At 37.3% G+C, this 21798-nt stretch overlaps 1 protein-coding gene across 1 annotated transcript in view; it reads right to left on the bottom strand.

Moving 5' to 3' along the window:
• LOC131693873 (ral guanine nucleotide dissociation stimulator-like 1) overlaps positions 1–19034 on the bottom strand; it is an 83897-nt gene extending 64863 nt beyond the window's left edge. The window contains exon 1 of the mRNA XM_058982120.1: positions 18705–19034. The gene's annotated coding sequence lies outside the window, so the exon portion shown is untranslated. The remainder of the gene's footprint in view (positions 1–18704) is intronic.
• Between the last annotated feature and the right edge of the window lie 2764 nt (positions 19035–21798).

The following is a 21798-nucleotide window of genomic DNA, read 5'->3' on the forward strand; positions in this document are numbered from 1 at the left end:
TTATGTGGATCCCAATGTGTGTGTCATGAGTAGTACTAACCACTCGAAAATAACCGAGAGGGTAATTACCCACTCGAAACTTTGGAAGAAACCAAAACCTTGGACACGTATGTGTCTTGTGCACAAAATGCATGCGCCTGAAATCTTCGATGTGCAACAATTTCGCCAATTTCTGTGCTGAACAATTGAAACTTCTTAAGGGGAGGGGGGGGGGGGCGGTGGTAAGGGTTTCACCGTAAAAAAATCAGCTTATTTGTCAATTTTTTTAGAAAGATGGATGAAGCGAATTGATCGAAACTTTTGTAAATTATACTACACCATTTCAATAAAATTCTGTAATTTTTTCATGCCAAAATATCTACAAGCGACTTGGTGATGAAGCTTTTTGTGGAACGTCTCTGGAAAACACGATTTGCGGTGTTAACTGCCATTCAAAAATTACTTGGCCGATTTATTTCAAACTTAACAGACACATTCTATGTAAAAAATGTCTAACCCCTACGTTGAGTTTTTTAGATAATTTTTCAATTAAAGGGATTTTACATTTCTTACAAAACAAATGTATAGGACTCGCTCAAACTTTGAAAAGTTTTTCCGAGGCCCGGAGGGCCGAGTCTCATATACCAATCGACTCAACTCGACAAATTGGGACAATGTTTGTATGTGGGTGTGTGTGTGTGGGTATGTCTGTGGACTAATGTCATGTAATTATCTCAGCAACCGCTGAACCGATCTTAACAAAATTAGTTTCAAAAGAAAGGCCCAACGTTTGGCCATTTGGCACTACTATTTTTGTTTTTCGATATGTTGTTTACTTTCTGAGATATGAATGATTTAGTCAAAACACAAAGGGTTTAAAGCAAATAACTTTTGAACGAAGCAATGCAATCGTGTTATGTGTACGAAATGAGAAAGCTTGTAAATATCCGTTCACGAACTGCGGAGATATTAAACATTTTGTATTTTTAATCTTCGCTTACTAATTTTCAATAACTAAAAATGAAATCATTTCATACAGAGTATTGCTTTACTGGTGTTTTAGGGGCAAAACTAAACCGATTTTGAATATCCGGGTATGAAAACACATCTGCGTGATTCAAGGAATTGGATTCCGAAAATTAACTATTTCTCAAAAATTAATACGCAAGTTCATTTCAAATAATGTGTAAATTCACTTCAAAGTGAAAATTTGTCCGGAGTTGATTTACCCGTTGGATTGGACAATGCGTTCAGTCGTGAGCAGAGCCTAAAATTCTCATACCTATTCAATGAACGAGAGAATTCATCTTCGTCCTTTCCCTGCCTCTTTCGTCGCTAAATGCATGAAAAAATAAAACAATAAAGGCGATGTCCCCTCCTTTCTCGATTCTACGAAAACGAGTAGCAGCAGCAGCGACTTTCGTTTTCCTATGACAATCCGAAGTAACAAGTTCGTTTTGATGCATGCTCAGTAATTTGCGATTCTCATTCATTAAATGAAATTAATGCAATGTGCATCTAATAATGCAACTAGAACATAGTTAAAATGAGGTATATGCACACCGATCAGGCTTCCGTCTTACAATACCATCATTAGCTTGCAAATCTACAGAATCGAGCATCGACAAATAAATATCATTGCTAGTGTATTTTCGTTTCCCCAGCAGTAAGTTCAATATCGAAGTTACCAATATCATTCTGAATCTCAAAGCGAAAAAGAGCGTGCGGAGAGAATAATGAAAACGCTCTGCTACATGCTTGCTTTGTCCTAGCCCGTTGTCTCATTTTCAATTTCGCAAAGTGCTAGTGGTATGGAAAGAAGCTTCGTTCTTTCGTCAGTTTCGCCTGATTTTGGCAAATGAAAAAAACATTTTCCGACTCTGGTCGTGAGATAGACGTTGGATGGTATATGAATACACACATCACCAAGTAATTCTCTTAGTAGTGAGAAAATAGATTTCTAATATAATTCATATTCATATTATACTCGTAACATCACCATGAGCATCTGTATTTTAGAATAACAAAATTCTAGTGAAAATTTATCTTCCTTTGAAAGATTTATGTTATACTAATTATGGCGTAAAAATTATCAGTTGAAATATTGATAATAAAGATGTAAGGAATCAAAATTTCGCCTTATATATAAAAAATAATGTTACAGCACTAACCATCATTTGCCATTCCTCACTTGTAATTTCAAGAATGTTTGTGTCTAAAAGCGGTCCAGGGATACTTTCAATGGCCACTAGATTTTCGATGAATTTAAATACTTATTCTGGTAGTTCGAACCGCTTCTTTGTCATGGTATTTTTTTGTAAAGGACTCATTAACCCATATCTCCCGAACGAGAATTCCGAATGAAACGAAAATTCTCAAGTGATAAGGATGGATGGAAAGAGACTTCATTGTAATCGACTGAATGTACGGCTTTTATGCCATCGACAATAATATAATTGCCCACATAGCCTAGACACTCGACACTCTTTTCTAGATACTTCAATGCAAATGAATATTATTCACAGATGACCTTATCTCAGTTTACTATTTCCAATTAGGTGTCAAAATACTGGCCCTGAAAATTCTATTCTGTACAAAAATCATTTTTTCAGAAATCTGTGACCAAAAAGATATCTTTTAATTCCAAAAATCAAAATTCCTGATGACTAATTAAGGCCCATAAATAAAGTAAAAACAACGCCGTCAAGAAAAGAAGAACGAAAACATGCTCTTTGCAATCGGATTTTCACAAACATTTCAGAATATTATGAAATTCGTGAAATTCGTTTTATTCATTTACTTCATTTAAATAAATTTCTTTAAATTTTATTCTATATGCTCATTTTTCCAGTGGATGGATTTCATGGATTATATTCGTTTTGTTTATGTTTTTCATTTAAAATATTTGACTAATTTTAAATATAAAATCATTTCATTTTAATGATTTTTTTCATACAGCATTCTTTTTATTCATTTTATTTATTTGACCTAATTTTATCTATTGTATTCATTTCATTCTTTGTATGCAATCCGATCAGTTTTTTATCTCATGCATCTTATTCGAATCATTCATTTAACTTATTTTATTCACTTTTTGCGTATTATGCAATTTTATCATATTTTCCGGTTCACACATTTTATTCATTTTAATAATCTGACTAATGTAACTCTATCATTCATTTTATTCATTTCATCTAGAACATTAATTAGACGCAATATAATTTTTCTATTAATTTTTCTATTAATTCTATTCTAATGTATAGACAGAAAGTATTTTTATTCATTTTATCACTTTCTTCATTTAATTATTTTGTTCATTCTATTCATTTTATAGATTTTATTAACCCTGTGTTTACCCTGTTACAACGTTTTCAAACAGCTATAACTTTGGGGTTAGACAAGATTTCCTCACAAAAAAGTAAAACTAATAATTGTGACTATCACCGTTTATTTGAGCGCTACTAGTTACAAGAAATATCCGTAGAACTGAATTTATTGCAATTGTTCTGATTGGATTCCACTGGAGCAATGCTGCCAGAAACATTTTCAGTTGTCTGTGAAAAATTATATTTTTATATATCTTCGTTGTCTTCAAATATTTTTGGAAACTGATAAATCTTATCAATTTGGACCGCTTTCGGCTACCTTTCCTGCCCAATGGAACTATTGAAAATGTTGCAGGAGATGTATATTAAGGATTGGTATGTAAAACTTCAGCATCTTCTAACACTGCTAGAGAAGCATCTATCTTGATCAAAACAGGCTTTTTGTGTTTCTTTACTGTAACACTTTTAAGAAAAACGGTTTTGGAATCCTATATGTGCTAGAAACATATTAGGCATGAAAAGGTTAATTTTATCCATATTATTTATTTTATTTACTTTAATCAATTAATTAACTTGTTAGTTTTTCCCAGTTCATATGTTTTGTTCGGTTTCTTCATTCTATCGATTCGGTTTAGTCAGTTCTCTTTGTTATTGTATGACAGTTTGTTATCTTGAAACAATTTAATTGACTCTCTTGATTTCGTAACCTTTTTAATATTGTCTAATTTCCATTTGAGCTAATTTGATTTATTTATTTTATTAATTTGAATCATGTTAATCATTATATCCATTTTATGAATAACTTTTTTTTTAATTCTCTTTAAAATTAAATTTTTGCTGCATAATTATTTTTTTTTGTTTTATTATTTTTCTTTAGCTTATTCAGTTTATTCGAAGTGTTATTCGTGTAGGACTCGAAACTGTGCTTATCTTTCATCTAGTGCTTGCCAACTTCGGGTGTGATCGGCAAACTAATGAATAATACAACAGTGATATGCGTAAGAAATGTCTCATCTCACTGATAGGTGGATTAAATCGGTTTTTACTAATAAAATGGCGCAATCGCTGTTTTTCAATAAAAATTTAATAAAAAATAAAATGGCGGAATTGCTGTTTTTCAACAAAAATTTCGCCGTGTTGCGAGTAAAAAGCCCCCTTAATTGAAAAATTATCCCAAAAACTCAACGTAGGAATTAGGCATTTTTTACATAAAATGTGTATGCAAAGTTTGAAATAAATCGGTCAAGTAATTTTTGAATGGCAGTTAACACCGCAAATCGTGTTTTTCCAGAGACGTTCCACAAAAAGCGTCGTCACCGAGTCGCTAGTTGATATTTTTGCATTAAGAAATTACAGAATATTGTTGAAATGATGTAGTATAATCTACAAAAGTTTCGATAAATTCGCTTCACCCATCTTTCTAAAAAAATTGACAAAAAAACTGATTTTTTTACACTGGAGCTTCCCGGTGACTTAACCTTTTGTCTTCTACACGCAGGAGTCAGGATATTATCGAAAATTTGTAGGCGCATTAGAAGATGTTCCCTCAATGGGATTATCAGACACTCTTCATTAGTGAACAAGGGAGCGTAGAAACTAGTCGTGGCCGGTGACGTAACCCTCTTTTCGGAGCGATAATGCATTAGTTTTTCCCTGCATAATTTGTTCGCGAAATATGTCGGAAGATCATGCGGATTCTCAACACAGTAAGAAGACTTTTCGTGATTCTTTCCGTATTTTCCACGCCGTCAGGACCGGCAGAACATTTTTTTCCGGAGTGGATAATAAGATTCGAAGTGACTGACGAAAGTTTAGGCATGGCGTGAGTAAGTGAAAATGAAAATTCCCTGCCAGCAGATATTGACCATTTGGAAACACCCTTTGTTAACGGGCTATATGATTGACGGCTCAGCGAAAAAGTGTTTGTTGATTACTGATACTACAAATGTTCCACAGCTAAGTAACAATTACTTAGATAAAACCTTCTTTTCGTGGGTACTGAAGCCCGAAAGATAGTATTAACTAATTGGAAGGTATCTTCGACGACCGACATCCTTTCAGGATTAGTGGAGGTCGTTTTGAATATTTCTCCCATAGCGAAAATAAAACCGATCTCTAAAGTCTCCTTTTCAATACAAATTATATCCATCAAATATGGATGGTCCTGGATGGTCTACATCCGGACCAAAAATAAGCCATTTAACATCATCGATATATCACGCGATCTAACTAAAAAACACTCAGTCGTGTACGAAGAAGTATTTCGTATACGTTCCCGCCCGGCAAGTAGAGATTAATGGTGTTGTCTCCGAGCAGGGCCTTAATTACGAAATGTGGGGTTGGCTCGTTCCAGAGCCCCTTTGCTTCAGCCAGTAAAAAACCTGTTATGCAAACAAGTGCGTCCAGCAAACATCGAGGAGTATAAGAAAACAATTTATTTTCCTTGAGACTCATTTTGAACCTTTTGCCGGAGCTGTTCTTCCAAACTTTGTTCTTTTTTTTTTTTCAAACAATGAGGTCATAGAGTTACTCATTGTAGAAACAAGGCATGGAAAATGCGGAGAGAATCATGAAAAGTTTGTGGAGAGACTCCGCATGAACTATCGACATATCCCACATATAAATTATACGGGGAAAAACTGAAGCGTTCTTTTAAGGAATACTTCGAAAAGAAATTCTAAAAAAGGGATACGGCACCGACCACGACTAATTTCTATGCTCCCCTGTTCACGTGATTCTGATATTTTTTTCTTCTTCTAAGTTTCCTCGTAAAGGCCTGAAAGTGTCCCTTGATCGGTCCTGGGTAAGTGGACCATGATCTCGGATATTCCTCTTGGGACATTAAAAATTCCAAGTCTCTATATTTCAGTCCTATTATCTTCCTAAGTTTTACAGAATGTATTTATATTGTGTAAAACCTGGTTAACATCCGACGTAGATCTTCTGGTATTTTAATATTATTCGCCAGGGCCACGAAAACACTATGGAGGAGCGTTTTTGTGTATCAAAATGTGCTATTATTCTAATCGGATTACAAATACTATCAAGGAGCTGAAAAATAACAAAGCTGCGGGGAAGGACCAGCTCCCGGCTGAACTTCTTAAGCAGCAAGTCAAATTCTTCACCATATTATGTCGAAAATATGGGAGGAAGAAGAAATACCTGCTAGCTAGCTAGACGGCCTTATTTGCCCTCTCTTTATGAAAGGGCACAGACTGGAGTGCGATAATTACCGAGGAATAACCCTTCTTAATTCGGCTTACAAAATCATATCCAATATTCCGTTCAACAGATTGAGATCGCTTGAGGAGTCCTTCGTCGGCGAATACCAAGCCGGTTTTCATGAGGGTCGATGAACGATGGATCAAATGTTTACCCTGAGACAAATCCTCGATAAATTCCGGGAGTACAACTTCCAGACGCATTATCTGTTCATAGATTTCAAGACAGCGTACGATTCAGTGAAACGAAATGAACTATAGCAAATGCGGGTGAAATTTCAACATGCTTCGAATGGATTGAAGCAGGACGATACTCTGTCATGATTAATACCGGAAAACGAAGTCGCTGGTAAACAACGTGGGTACCATAGTCGTAGTGGTGCTAGATGGGGAAATATTTGAAATTGTAAATTAATTTGTGTACCATGAAACTCGCATTAGTCGTGACTTCCTTCGGATGATATCTCGGGTCATGTCCAATCGATATAGGTTAAATGCACATCTCCAACGTATTTGGGTTGTGGAGGGCGGTCTCTGCGCTTGTGGTGACGGTTATCGCGACATTTAACATGTTTTCTGGCCGTGCGCCTGGTGTTCCGTTAAAAAAATCCCCTTGGCCTCGTTCCAGTCCGAAATTTGTTGGCTATTCTTGACCTCCCCAATATGTCACCTATGGTCTTTGCTGCTCTTATGTTGGAATCAATCCCTCTTGTACGTGTTTTTTGCCTTCCTTAAAAAAGCCTAATCGCGTTTCTCCTTATTTCAACTTTTAATCAAATAGTAGTTCTTGTTAAAAAATACAAATTGTACATCTAGTATTTAAAAGTTTTTCTAACTGCATCCTTTAGTCTAAAAAAAATTGCATTAATATTTTTTTGTATATCGATCGAAATTCCTTGTTTTAAGGAATTAGATGTGTCAAAATATATTCCCCTTAGTTTTAATATAAAAAATATTTTCAAATTACAAACAAATCCTAAGTATAATCCCATATTTTCAAGAAATTTTAATTGTAAAGCAATACAACGTGGATTATCTCAGGTTTTGGTTTGTTCCAAACTTCAGAGTGGGTAATTCCTCCCTCGGTTATTTTCGAGTGGGTAATACTACCCATACTACCCACGTGTTCCGCCGGCCCTGCACGCCGTGCCTTGTTTCTACAATGGATATGTAGTTAATGCCTCGCGACACAAATAGGCGGACAGGTAGACGAGCCCAGTTCAAAAGAACAATGTTTGGAAGAGCTGATCCGGCGAAAAGCCCAGAATGAGGCTGATGGAAAATAACTTGTTTTCTAATACTCCTCGATTTTTAGCTGAACGCTATTGCTTGCAATCCAGAATTTTCACAAACTGAAGCAAAGGGCTCTTGAAGGAGCCAACCCCTCATATCAGCAGATCTTCGCAATTAAGACCCCTGTCGGACTCCACACTATCAATCTCTACTTCCCTAGCGGGTACATAGACAAGATCCTTTTTCATAAAAAAAAACTCACAACGTGCAATCAGATTTACCTGTACAAGGTCGCTCACACATAACATACATTCATCTGGTCGGACCGTGATGATATCGATCACGATCGAGTATTGTTTAGTCAGATCATTCGAGATGTCGATGGCATTAAATGACTCATCGTTAACCCGGAATTAGACCACCCATATTGTATAAGATTGATATAATTTGTATCGAAAGGGAGACTTATCGGCATTACGGTACACTTTAAAATATTATCAAAAATGTTGAAAAAAGTATGATCTACAAGAATATACCTAACCAGGACTTTTTACCGCCATTTGAAATTAGTGATAATGATACGCAGTATTCTGCCCTATGACATAAAATAACTGAGAACTGGCATACAAGTAAAGTTTTCAATGTGTTGTTTTGAATTGCCACCAACAAGTAGCAACTTACAACTAGCCGGCGCACAGTGGCGGACCTTCTAACAAAAGTAGGACAACTTCGAACGCAATGCGCAAATCCGAGAAGCAACCAATCCCCCCAAAATTTACTTAGTTCTTTGGGACCATAAAAGGAACTCAAAAAGTGCTGTGCTGTTGAGCCACACCAATCTAATCCTATCCTTCAAACTCCTTCAATTAACATCATTCCGATACTGTACTGACAGTAAAATAACTTGCTGACCTAGTGTTAGTTTAAACTGCTTTATATTCCATGCCTTTTTCATAAAAAAATAACACCTGCGGTTTCTAAAAAATATTCAATGAATTCGTCAAAACTCTAAAAAGCGCCAACTCTTCAGCACACTTTTCCTTCACCTCCGGTTGCTCAACTTGACTGCCCTCACAAAATATTTAATCAAAGCTGCCCGTTACGCTATTCCACGCTTCAAGCAACTTTGAATACCTTTTTCTATTGTCTTTCCCCCCACCATCATGCACCGACATTTTCCAATGACACGCAGCCTTAATGTACTACCTCCTAGGTAGTTTGCATGATTATGAAATTTCTACGCTCGTTGGAGACAAGTTACGGACCGACAGTTTCTCTGAATGTAAAGCAACATACATAGGCAGGCGGTACTCCGCCATTGACAATTATGCAGGGGAGCTCATAAAACTCTTCTACCCGTGATAAAATATCCGCCCGGTTGAAGAGAGATCTGAACTGATGACGGGACCACCGCCCGATTCTGACACGCTTTGACATTTTAACCAGAACAGGTTTTGATAAACTTGATAATTCCGGTATGTGGATGCGCGTACGGGACCCGGTTCCCGGTTGAGTCGAAATCCAGTTTTCCGTACGTATAGCATCTTCGACGACCGCAGGGGAAAGCATATTGTTTGGATTTTAATGCCGATAGATACCGGTTGGGTGGAGATCATCGCTAAATTTGGCACGTCTTCAAACTGTTTCGCGCGCTGCGACGACGGCAACGTCCCACGGCTGGTGGGCCGGGCACGTGGCAGGGTAGGCGAAGTGATTAAGTTTGGGTAAAGCATCAGTTGCAACCGACCGGTAGCGGGAACTGTGCTGTCAGTGGGGAAGAAAAACGATGTTTTCTAATTGCCAGAAAATGCATCGTCGTTTCTTGCAGCAGAGATTGGATGAAGGCAGCATGGTATAATTCATGACGACGGAATGCCTGGGAAATACATTGCATTGGTGGAGAATGATCGGATAAGAGAAATGCGATTGGCCGGACAATCGGTTCGAAAGTTTATTTGAGATCACATTGCAAAAACACGATCATTCGCATTTTACACGAAACCATTTAGGTTAAAAAAGAGCAAAAGATTATTCGGTAGAAAGTTTCATAAGTAATAAGGCAATTACGCGGATTAGGTGTGACGTTGTCAAATATGAGCACTGCACACAGTGAAATAGAGTACGAAAAAATAGGAATATTTCTGAAATTTTCCTTGGCACATTAAAGAGAAGAATAGTGAACCTGTGAAATGAAATTTATAGAACTGAGTGAGAAGCACAAAAATATTCTTACAAATAACCTTGTAACAAGATGGCTGATGTGCAGCATTTTCCGGCCGGCACAACTTTTGGAAGAAGTCCACAGCGATTTTAGTACGCTTGGGATTTACCTAAGAGACGTTTCGGCATAAATCTTAACATTAAATATTTTCGTCGCCTTCTATTTCTTGATACGTCATGTTTGAGACCCTAGCAAAATAAACAAATAATTGTTTTTGACGATTTTTTGTGTGTTTAATTCCATCTTGCAAAAAAAAAATTTAAAAAAACCTTTTAGAAAATATTTTTGTCCAGCTGCTAGCGACTAGTAATGGATTCTAGCAACAGTTTTTAATTCAATTGAATAGAGGTGCGTAGCGACTGTTGAAAATATACGGATGTGGTATGGTTTTTTAATCGATAAAGCGATTGCGTCAATTACTGTGTGATCTTCGCCCACGTTTCGATCCCACTGTTGGATCATCATCAGGGCCTGAGAGAAATATTATTTATTTCGGTAACTAAGAGATCATAACATATTTACACAATAACCACAGGCTATAAGCAGTTCTTCAACCTTTTCGAACAAAAAAAACTCAAGAATCGAGCGGAGCTTTTACGACCTTTGTCCGAACGCTGTCGAACAATATAGGGGAACTGGGGGGAAGCCCGACACCCTGGGTAAGCCCGACACCCCACGACTTTTCCCTGACATCAAATTTTAAATCATACAATAATGACAGGATATTATTAGTACGATTATTTTTGGCATTTCGATGCATATCGATGCCATATGTGTTCATAAACGTCAACAAAATAAACAAAACAAGCGAAAGCAAAGTTGATGCGCTTTTGGATGTTATTTTTAGTTGATACATTTTAAGGTTTTATTAACACAAAAGCTTTGAAAATGACCAGTTTTTTTGTCACACATTCTATTCTACTCTCCATACCGTTATTTGTATGTATTGAAGATAAGTTTGAGTATTTCAATACTGTTAATTGAGCATTTAACAAAAATGGGCGCTGTTGGGGTAAGACCGACAATTGTTGGGTGGGGTAAGACCGACACGGTGTTTAGATAATTGGTTAGATGGTTCGTTTTTGATTCGATACAAACGACTGGGTATATTTGTTGTGTTCAATTAATACTATAATTACGTCATGTTAATAATTGAAATACACGGAAACTATGTTTTTTGCATTTATTTATCAGTATTGTCTCAAGCCGACCAAAAAAATAAAAAATAATTGAATGTGATTCATAATAATATTACAAAAAGAAACGAAAAGTATAATCTAATATGAGATTTTGAAATGATATTGATGAAAAAATTTCATTGACCGTCGGATTGTTGATCAACAGTGTTCCGAAAAATCACAACACGAACCGGATAGCTTACTACGAAGCGTGCGTCACTTCTAAGTGAATGAGTCCTAGTAACAGCGTATATAATCTGCTTGCTGAACAGCTCTTCCTCGTTAGAATGGCTATAAAAGTGGCAATAAAGCTCGAAAGAATTACTTGAGAAAACCCGTACCATAATATAAACCATGCGTTAAACATTATTTATTCATAACACCACACATTCGAATGCTCTTCCTTTTGCTACGCGATGAAACTACAGAAAGTATGCGTTTGCATCACACATACTCATATACACATAATTGCACTTTATCACACATACACAATACATTTTTAATGGAAAAATTTGGACAAAAAGAAAGTTCAAAAGGGGGTCGCTCTTGCCCCTTTGGGGTGTCGGTCTTACCCGCAGCGTTTTTAAAATGACATTTTTCTCCATTTTTTGGCAACCAATAACTTTTAATGAATTCAATTTTTTGAAACGCTGAAAAAATTATATTTTGTTAAGAACCACCTAAACAAGGATTATGCACAGAATATACAATTTTAGGAACTTTGTGGAATTTTAGAAAAATTATTGCGCTTAAGGTGTCGGACTTGCCCCGCGTTCCCCTAACTGATGCAGATCAGTTGATACTCACCAAAATAAAAATCAAAGTTGTCAAAATAATGCTCAATTCTACCCAATGTGCTTTCTCAAAGACATTAAACCTCCAAGATACCCAGAGCGATAGAGATTTTGTTCGCCGAAAGTAGCATTATGCCACACTGTGTGCAGACGTTGAGATTTTTCTGTTATTATAAAAGGCCAAGCAACCGATTCAGAGACATGACCGAATAGTTTAAATTAAGAGGGGAAGGGGTTTGAAATTTTAACGCGAGGTTGAAAATATCGTTTTTTTATAATTTGCATGGTACTAATCTAGGGAACCATAGAAACAAGCCCTCAAAAGGGATTAATAAATTTCATACAGGGTGTTTGGTTCATGAAAAAAATCGTTCTACTCATACCATCAAATCTCAACCGTTACCGTTTTTGTGTAAAAAACTTATTTGTCTAAAAATACTTGCAACTCAAACAGCATTCTTTGTATTTTAAATCTTTTGGTTCCCTTCTAAAAGTGAGAAAATTTCCTATTGGATGGTGTTCTCATATTTTTCAGTTAATTAGTTTTAATTACCTTTTAGTTGTAAAGTAGTTAAAAGTTAGTGTTCTTGAGGAGGTTTTCGTTAATTTTCTCAAAATAATGAAGTATGATTATAGCAATATCTGTTATCCAAAGTTGGGTTTCGGGACGATTCATAATTTGTTCTTGAACATCATATTCCTATTTCTTCTCATTTCTTTGTAATTTCCTTACTGAACGTGTCCTGTAATCGACTTGCAAGTGCTTAAAAGACTAATCTAAAGAATATGCTTTATATCGTTATTTCCAAGGTTTCATTGGAAAGCTGAGAAAATTTTCTATCAATGTAAGTACAAATATCTTTTAGTTAAGTGTACTGAATGGCTTTTTACTAGTAAAATAACTCAAAATTTGAGTTTTTTTGGAGAGTTTTGTAACTATTCTAATTATTAATCAACAAAATGTATCGTTACGTTACATTTGGCAGGGCCGGCGGATCCCTTGGGTAGTACTGCCCACTCGAAAATAACCGAGAGGGGAAATACCCACTCCAAAGTTTGGAACAAACTAAAACCTGAAATTAACCGCATGTTTGTCTTGCGGACAAAATGCATGCGTCTGAAATTCTCGATGCATAATAATTTCATTTTTTTTTTTTTTTGAGATACAAATTTCTTTTGGCTTACAATTTAAATTTCTTGAAGATAAGGATTTGTTTAAAATTTCAACTTATTTTTTAGTAATACCAAGGGGAATATATTTTGACACATCTACATCTCAAAATTCAAAATTCAGATCGACAAGAGAAAAATATTAGTGCATTTTTATTCAGGTTAAAAGAAATGGTTAGAAAAATTTTCAGTGACTAGATATATAGTTTGTTATTTTTTAGCATGTACTATTATTTTAAACAAGAAGAAACACTATTAGACTTATTGTATGGAAGACAAAAGATATACACAAGAGGAATTGATTTGAACTTCAGAGGAGCATAGACCGTATCAGGGAAAGTGAAGAGAGGGTGGACAACAATGTTACGGAAAAGAAGAAATTAAACTTGCATCTTTTTGGCAAACGGAAGAATACTACAGGACATCATGAACTGGATCGCCGAGTGCCCTCCTTGGATCTGCTGGGCAAATCTTTTGGGACCAGATTTCCAGGTAACTGTTAGCATATCAGCCATATGAGAAGAGATAACTAAATTGATATCTATTGTATTTAAAAATCTGAATATGAGAGACGTATAAGGAGATCAAGGCTAGCTAGCACATTTAGAACTGAAACGAGGCCGAAGAGATTCGTTTAATGGAAGTTTGGCGCTAGGGCACTAGGCGCACGACCAGACAACATGTTTAATGTTGCGATAATCGTCACCATAAGCGCAGAGACCGCTCTCCACTACACCGAAGATGCTCATCCAACGTATAATGACTAGACATGACCTGAGATATCATCCAAATGAAGTCGCGAACCTTATCCATCCCTTTGAACCAAGGCTAGTTTGTGCCTTCGGGATTCCCAAACTTCCATTGTTCCAACAAATATGTCAATTTTCGAGCGTTCTCTGACAAGAAATACTGAAGAATGATTTCAGATAAAGAACTAAGGAACTCCCATGTTTTCCCCTGAAAATGCATGCTCGATCGAATGGAGAGCCTCCTTGGAACTGTAACGATGTGGATATGGTTGTTGAAGGGTAGATATAAACCATCAGTTTTGTGGGGAGCACAGCCTCTTTTATGATTACCCTTACCACTACTGTCATAATGATTAGCATAGAAGCGATACATAGCTGTAATCATCTAACGAACGCTACAGTGATATGCGCACTACAATGCTTAGCGCGAGAATTTTTGCTGTCAGATAAATTTGTGTGTTCAAAGAGCAATCATTACATTTAAATAAAGTATTATCATTTCATCGCGAAACATCAATTGTTTGAGTGTAGATCTATATGGAATGCTGTTGTCGCCAAAAAGGGATTCTTGGTTCCGTGTATTCCGATCAACGATTGAATGGAATACACAACGTAGGACCTAGGCACCAGATGAAACATTATTTCTCTTGATAATCCGTCGACGATGACAATAACCTTGTTTTCAACATTCTTTAAGTTTTTCATTTGCGTTTCAAACGTTGCGTATATTCGGAAAAAAAAATCAGGCGATCCTACATTTAAAAAGTCCCTATACGACCTTTTCGCGTACAATTCTGAGTGGGAGACCGTCCACTGCTGTTCGCGCCAGATCTCGTTTCGTCGACTACAAAGATAAATCCAACGCACTTAGCCGCGGTGGTGAAGTAGTCATGATCATATTGAAATTGTCGGGAAAATCAAGCAGTAAGATAGATCGGTTATCAACGTAAATACAACCCTCAGTGGTCGGAAACGCCGAAAACGTGAACTTCACTAGAGGCGAAACCATCGAATTTATTCACAGGATGCCTCTGGAGGAATTGTTCGTATGAATATTCCCCATAATCTGATAACAATTGAAATTAGGCATGGCTTACTATGATCGAACTAAAAAAATTAACCTTTTAATTGACGAGATAGAAAGATGATGTCTTCGACAAAGTTTTTGGAATGCTCATAGTTAACAATTTAGTTTAAGAACTTGAGCTTGTAGGAGTAAAGGTTATCCATTTATATGGCGTTTTCTATGGCAACTCCCTTAAATCTAGTTTTTTTAATATAACTTTTTCATTGTGATTTTTCGTGCAAACTATGTTCTAGACAAATCTGTAGCTAACAAAACTACATAATATTGTCGAAGACTGTTTGTAAAAATACTCATTTGTTTCAAAGTAATTGGAGATTTTTACATTTTTTTACACCAACTTCAACTACATATAAGAAAGAAAGGTGCAAACCAAAATTTACGAACAGGCACTTTTTTAACTCTCTAAACTATACACAATAAAGCTAAGAACAACCCTATGAATAGGGTAAGCTTACTTTATCATGCTTTTTGACATTTTCCATACAAAAATCAGCCAAAAAAATTTTTTAGGGTTTAGCATACCGTGGGAGTTGAAGTATTCTTGAATCAGCTGAGGTGCGATCTATATGGGAGCAATGTATGCCTTTGACTCGGACTTGACAACCGACAACTTCAATATCTTATAGATATATGGATATGATAGGATTAACTCGGTTCTGGCGTATAATGTTAAAATTGTGGAAGATCTAAATCGGAAGTTAACCAATTACTTCGTGTTAAACCTAAAAAATCCATGGGAATGAAATATAGGAACACATGGAGTTTTTGATGTCTCATGAGGAAATTCCTATTAGTTTCTAAGATTTCCGAGACGAGGAGCCACTTACTTCGGTTTAGTAATAGCACCCATCAAAGGACACTCTCAGGCCTTTACGATGTAGCTTAGGAGAGGGAATGAATTTCTTTTTTCGAAATTTTATAGGCACATTAGAACCTGTTTCCTCAATAGAATTGTCAGACTCTCGCTCTTTAGTGGACAAGGGAGCGTAGAAATTAGTCGTAGTTTCTAGGTTTCTACACTGGGTAGCTGTATGGTCCAATTGTTCTCAATGACGGCATGCCCTGAGGCACAAAAAGGCGAACATGAAGACGAGTTCCGTTCAAAAGAACAAAGTTTGGAAGAGTAGATCCGGCGAAAGACTCTACATGAGATTGATTAAAAAGAAGTTCTTATACTCCTCGATTAATGCTGAACGCCATTGCTCGCAACTCACAATTTTCACTGACTGAAGCAAAAGGTTCTGGAAGGAGCCTACCCCATATTTCGCAATTAAGACCCCTGTCGGAGACTACACCATCAATCTCTACTTCCCAGGCGCGTACGTAGGCCAGATACTTCCTCGTACACGGCCGAGTGTTGTTTAGTTAGTTTACGCGATGTACCGATGATGTTAAATGTGTTATATTCGGTCTAGAAGTAGACCTCCAGGGGCTTGTTGCATTAGATGAATATAATTTATATGGAAAAGAAGATTTATCAGCATTATTTTGCTATCAGATAAATACTCAAATCGACCTCCATTGAGCTAGAGGGGCTGTCTGTTGTCGGAGATACCTTCTCATTAGTAAACACTATGATGTGGGCTTCAGTACCCGCGCAAAGAAGGTTTTATCGGAGGAAAAAGAAAATTAAGGCAACGAAATTTAAAAGAATAGAGTAACTGGTACTTAACTGTGGAACATTTGTAGTGCTAGTCAACTAGTCAACAAACACATTTTCGGTGAGCCGTCAGTCGCACAGCCCGTTAACAAAGGGTATTTCCAAATAGCCACCAGGTATTATCTGGGAATTTTCACTTTCACTTACATACACCATGTCCGAACTGTCGTCACTACGAGTAGAAATATCTCCGAATCTTACTACCCACTCGGGGAAAAAGTGTTTCGCCGGCAAATATTAAAGTTGAATAACTCAATCACATGAAAGCAATAAAAGATAAGTGTATCATGTCAAAGAACGAATTATGCAGTTCTTCAAGACAAACAATCTGAATTATTATAATGGTGATGTTAACTTTTAAGATTTTCAAGAAATGAACGAAAAACCGATCAAAATTGTTAAATTTTTAAAAAATTACTTAGAAAAGGTTACTTAAACTCATTAGCTGAAACATGTGAGGGCATCACTCAATGGGAAATTTTCTTACCTTCCCAATGGACCGTAAAGATTTGAATTACAAAGTATACTTTTTGAGTTAGCGGTATTTTAAGGCAAATAAGATTTCAACGCAAAAAGCTCAATAACTCTGTAACGGTTAAGATTTGATGGTATGTGTAGAACGATTTTTTTCCAAATATGACAGTCAATCAGCCCTCGAGAGGTTCCTAAACATGTACCAAGCACCCTGTAGAATTGCAGATAAATTTCATATCGACAGATGACAACGCCCGAATCGTTCACTTTTGGCAAATCATATTTTGCTAATTAACTACTGCATAAAGAACGAAAACGTGGGAAAAATAAACTTTTTAAAAAACTGTCCACCCTTTTGTGAAAAAGCTAAATTCTAAAAAAATGAGCTATCATGATCTTGTTGCAGTATCAAGTAAAATGATTATTTAATTCTTGATTTCAGGTCATCAGAACAGACACAATCCTGCATACCGATTGACGCTTTAACAAAAAAAAATACAAAAAGTTTCACTCCAATATCTCTTTTAACATCCTCAGATTTTTTTTTAAATACTGTCAAAAAGCATACAAACTACCCTGGCAAGTACGAGATGTGAGGTTCAGTACAACAAATTGCTCGACGTATCCTGAATGTTGCGACGAGTAAAATTTTGACTAAAGCATACCCATAATTCGTATTTAATTGGCGGCAATGGGATGTGACAAATCGTTAATCCTTTCCACTATAATCAATCTCAACCATCCAAACCATCCCAGCATTCGCCATAGCAAAATTAACCCAAAACCGCAGGAAGCAAATACAGACACACAACACAATAATCAAATCATAATCCCAAAACACACTCATGATGGCGATAGATCCACCACAACGGCGATGCAAATTGCGACTTTGCGCTTTCCTCGGCTATTCACGTGCAATCGGCCACCAGCATGCTGATGCGGAGAGGGGCTTGTCTCTGACGGTCATCTAACGAACCTAACCATCTACTATTGAACTACTACTAACCAGTAGATAGTGGTAGGAAACACATTGACAAACAGGTACGATTGCCGCTTGCTGTTGTTGATCTCGCTCAGTCTTCAACCCTCTCATCAACGTCCACTTCCTATATGTATCTGAAAGGCATTTTCAATTGCTACTTGTCTATCTACTCATACCTCGACCTCTTCCTTATGTGCAGTTCCTTTTACGTTCAAAACAGAGCAATTGACTGGCATCTATTACATCCGCCCGTAATAGATACTTTGACTTACAAATTGATTCATAAAATCACTTCAAATTCGATCAAAATGAGACAGTCGCTTCCGAGTTCATCTGTAGCGATCACACCCAGGAGTGCAACAAACACGTTTTACATAACTATCCAGACGGTGCACACTTTCCCTTCCCGAAGCAAATTCCTAACCTTCGCTTATTGCTGTTTTGTTGTTCGCCTCCACGGTGAACCTTTTTATGGTTTGTTTATGTTTGTTGGCTATTTTCGCCCGCATCAAGCATGCATGATTCATCGGGAAAATACCCCATTCCCCACCCCTCGCACAATGCTTATCACAATTGGCTTCACGCCACACTCGGGACGAATTCCCACGGTTCCCCCCGCAGCGAACTCACTTCTCGCTTCACCTCTCTACACGACAGTCCTAATCGATTTTTTCTCGTACAAATCACCGCCGAACCGCACTGCACTCACTCCCTCTAATTCCTCATAGAAGGATTCCTCTATCCTTGAGCCCAAATCAAGTGACACAATTGGTGCGCGCGATTTCTTTCCGTGCGTCACCAATACTCAAAACTAAGGTGGGAATCTTGGAGCTGTTTAAGAACTGGGATGCACTTTGCCCCCCAAATCTTCTAAAAACACTCTCCACGACGATATCAACGACAACTATACAGGAAAAACTTCCGATCGAAACGGAACCCGGCGTAAAACTGATGAACAAACAGCCAGTTGTAGATATCGTACCCTCCCGGCGGCAATGTCGAACACCTCTCTATAGCGTGTCTACTAACAGCGAGTAAACCCGAAGCAACCAGGAAACACACGGACGCCCTACACAACCACACACACACCCAGTCACACAGTCGGGCGAGGAAGCATGGCCGTGGAAACGCTCTGATGAACACTCACGTTTCCAATTCTCCTACTGCTGATCGGAGCGTCGTCACCGGTGGAGCGTGAAATGAACGTCGCGCCGCCTGCGTCGGTAGTAGAAGAAAGATGCGTGCTGCCATGGGAATAGCATTATACCGGTGAGTGGTGAACCTGTTGTTGGGTTGTGTTTTTACAAGACGTGCCAAATTAAATATTAAGCAATAGCAATTCAATTTTGAAAATAAACCATCTGCATCGAGGCTATATTATTGTTCAATGTAACAGAAAAAAACAAACTAAAGTTGGTTGAGGTACCACTACCCTACCCAAAGTGTCACAAATGAACTCCTCGAATGAATTGAGTTAAAATATTAAGCCGTGGTCACACGGTTTGCAGTTGAAATCAGGGTGGCCAAATAGAATTCCTTAATATCGGTAGGGTCACTAAAGGCCCAAACGCAATGGCGACGGAAGCGGAACGGCAACGGAAAGCGGCTGTCAATTATAATTTTGAATACATGCAAGTCAATGCGGTTGTCCGCAATGATGGCAGAACGGTAAACGCGGCGTTGTACTAAAAGAACAAAATCGCGTTTTTTTTGAAAAAAATCAAAAAGAGCGGCAGTCGAAAACGCGGTAAACAGACTGTTTTAATTCAAATTCACCGGATTCCATATTCAGTGGAATCTAACGTATTGTATTGCGGAAATTTAGGTTGGGCAGATAGTGAACTTAATAGCAGCTTTTTTGTTTCGTTCGATTTTAGAGGTTTTAACCTGAGGGTCGTTCGTCTTTTGTGGGGTAAAAAAAGCTTTTTTCTAAAAATCTCCAATCATATAGGCCCAAACGCAATGGCGACGGAAGCGGAACGGCAACGGAAAGCGGCTGTCAATTATAATTTTGAATACATGCAAGTCAATGCGGTTGTCCGCAATGATGGCAGAACGGTAAACGCGGCGTTGTACTAAAAGAACAAAATCGCGTTTTTTTTTAAAAAAATCAAAAAGAGCGGCAGTCGAAAACGCGGTAAACAGACTGTTTTAATTCAAATTCACCGGATTCCATATTCAGTGGAATCTAACGTATTGTATTGCGGAAATTTAGGTTGGGCAGATAGTGAACTTAATAGCAGCTTTTTTGTTTCGTTCGATTTTAGAGGTTTTAACCTGAGGGTCGTTCGTCTTTTGTGGGGTAAAAAAAGCTTTTTTCTAAAAATCTCCAATCATATGTGCGGGTTAGGGAATCGAACCCAAGTAAGCAATTTTCGTGTGCCGTCCTAATGGACCAGATGAAATTCAAAGATGGCGGCATGAAAAACTTGAACGAAATTCACTGTTGAAACTGTACGCATTAGAAAAGATCTCTGTTAGTTTTTGTTCTTTTAACGAACAGTTTTGTGAATTAGTGCATACAAAAGATAATAAAAAGCTGGGAAAGATAAGAAACGATTGTTTAACAAGAATAAAAGATAGTTTGTTCGTTCTAGCATATCTGGTACAACGTCAATACACTTTGGATTTATCGTACTGTTGATTTATCGTCGTCTACCACACGAACCATTATACAGATGCCACTAGTATAACAACGTATTTTAATTTAAACAATTAGGACAACTGGGGCATTATTTGTTCTCTTTGGCACGTCGGTGGGTACACTACGGACCCGTGGTTATTTTATCTACTAAATAGCTACGTTTCTTGTTACTCAAGTTTTGTTCACAGTTTACGTTCTGACGAACGCGAAAAACCATTTGGATGCACAGACCAACTTCGTAAGCCACTTTGCAAGCAAGTGTACAAAGCAAGCGTTAGCCAGGATAAACCAATTGACATTGATTGAAAAGGAGATACCCGCTACCGGATACGATACGTAAACCTTTTTTCAGCAGTATATCAAAGATACCGGTTCATGGTTGGGTCTTTGGTAGAAAGTTTTGAATATAATAAAACCTGCGATTCTAATGTTCTCAATGTTACAGGTTTGGTCAAAAGATCTGAAATCGGTGCGTTGGATGCTTTCGAATCGATGGCGTTCTTCATGGTTCGTTTGTTTATTGGCGTTCTTCATTATTTTAATCAGTTTAGGTTCGGATTCCCCAAACGCAGCAAAGAAGTTGTATGACCAGCTATTTTGAAAAATGTGATGTGAATGTCTATGTCCTTCGATATCACCCACTTGGTAGAATTGACAACCGTTTTTCTTTAAAAAACATAGATGTCATGCATTAATTTGCATAATTTATATTTTTATCCAAATCTACATTGCGACCCCGCAGCAGATGAAGCGATTGCAATCAATCACCAAATATCTAATCTATTCCCCCTTCAGTGAAAGCATCAAGGACAGTCTAACAAAAATATTTCACATGATTGAACCAGGTTTATATTATTCAAGCATGCAATGATTAAACCAATTTTTGTATTAGAATCCGTGAACAAGGTTGTCGCATTGTAGTTCTTGGTAGTGTTGTGTCATTATTTACTACATCTTTGCTGTATTAATCAAGGAAACGAGTGGACCGACCACGATTGGTAAAGCAGACATTCACTGCAATGAGCTTTGTAAAAGGAAAGTCGCTTTGATTTGGTCCAAATTTGTCAACAAAGAAATGTC

Source organism: Topomyia yanbarensis, chromosome 3 (assembly GCF_030247195.1).
Source record: "Topomyia yanbarensis strain Yona2022 chromosome 3, ASM3024719v1, whole genome shotgun sequence".
NCBI lineage: Eukaryota > Metazoa > Arthropoda > Insecta > Diptera > Culicidae > Topomyia > Topomyia yanbarensis.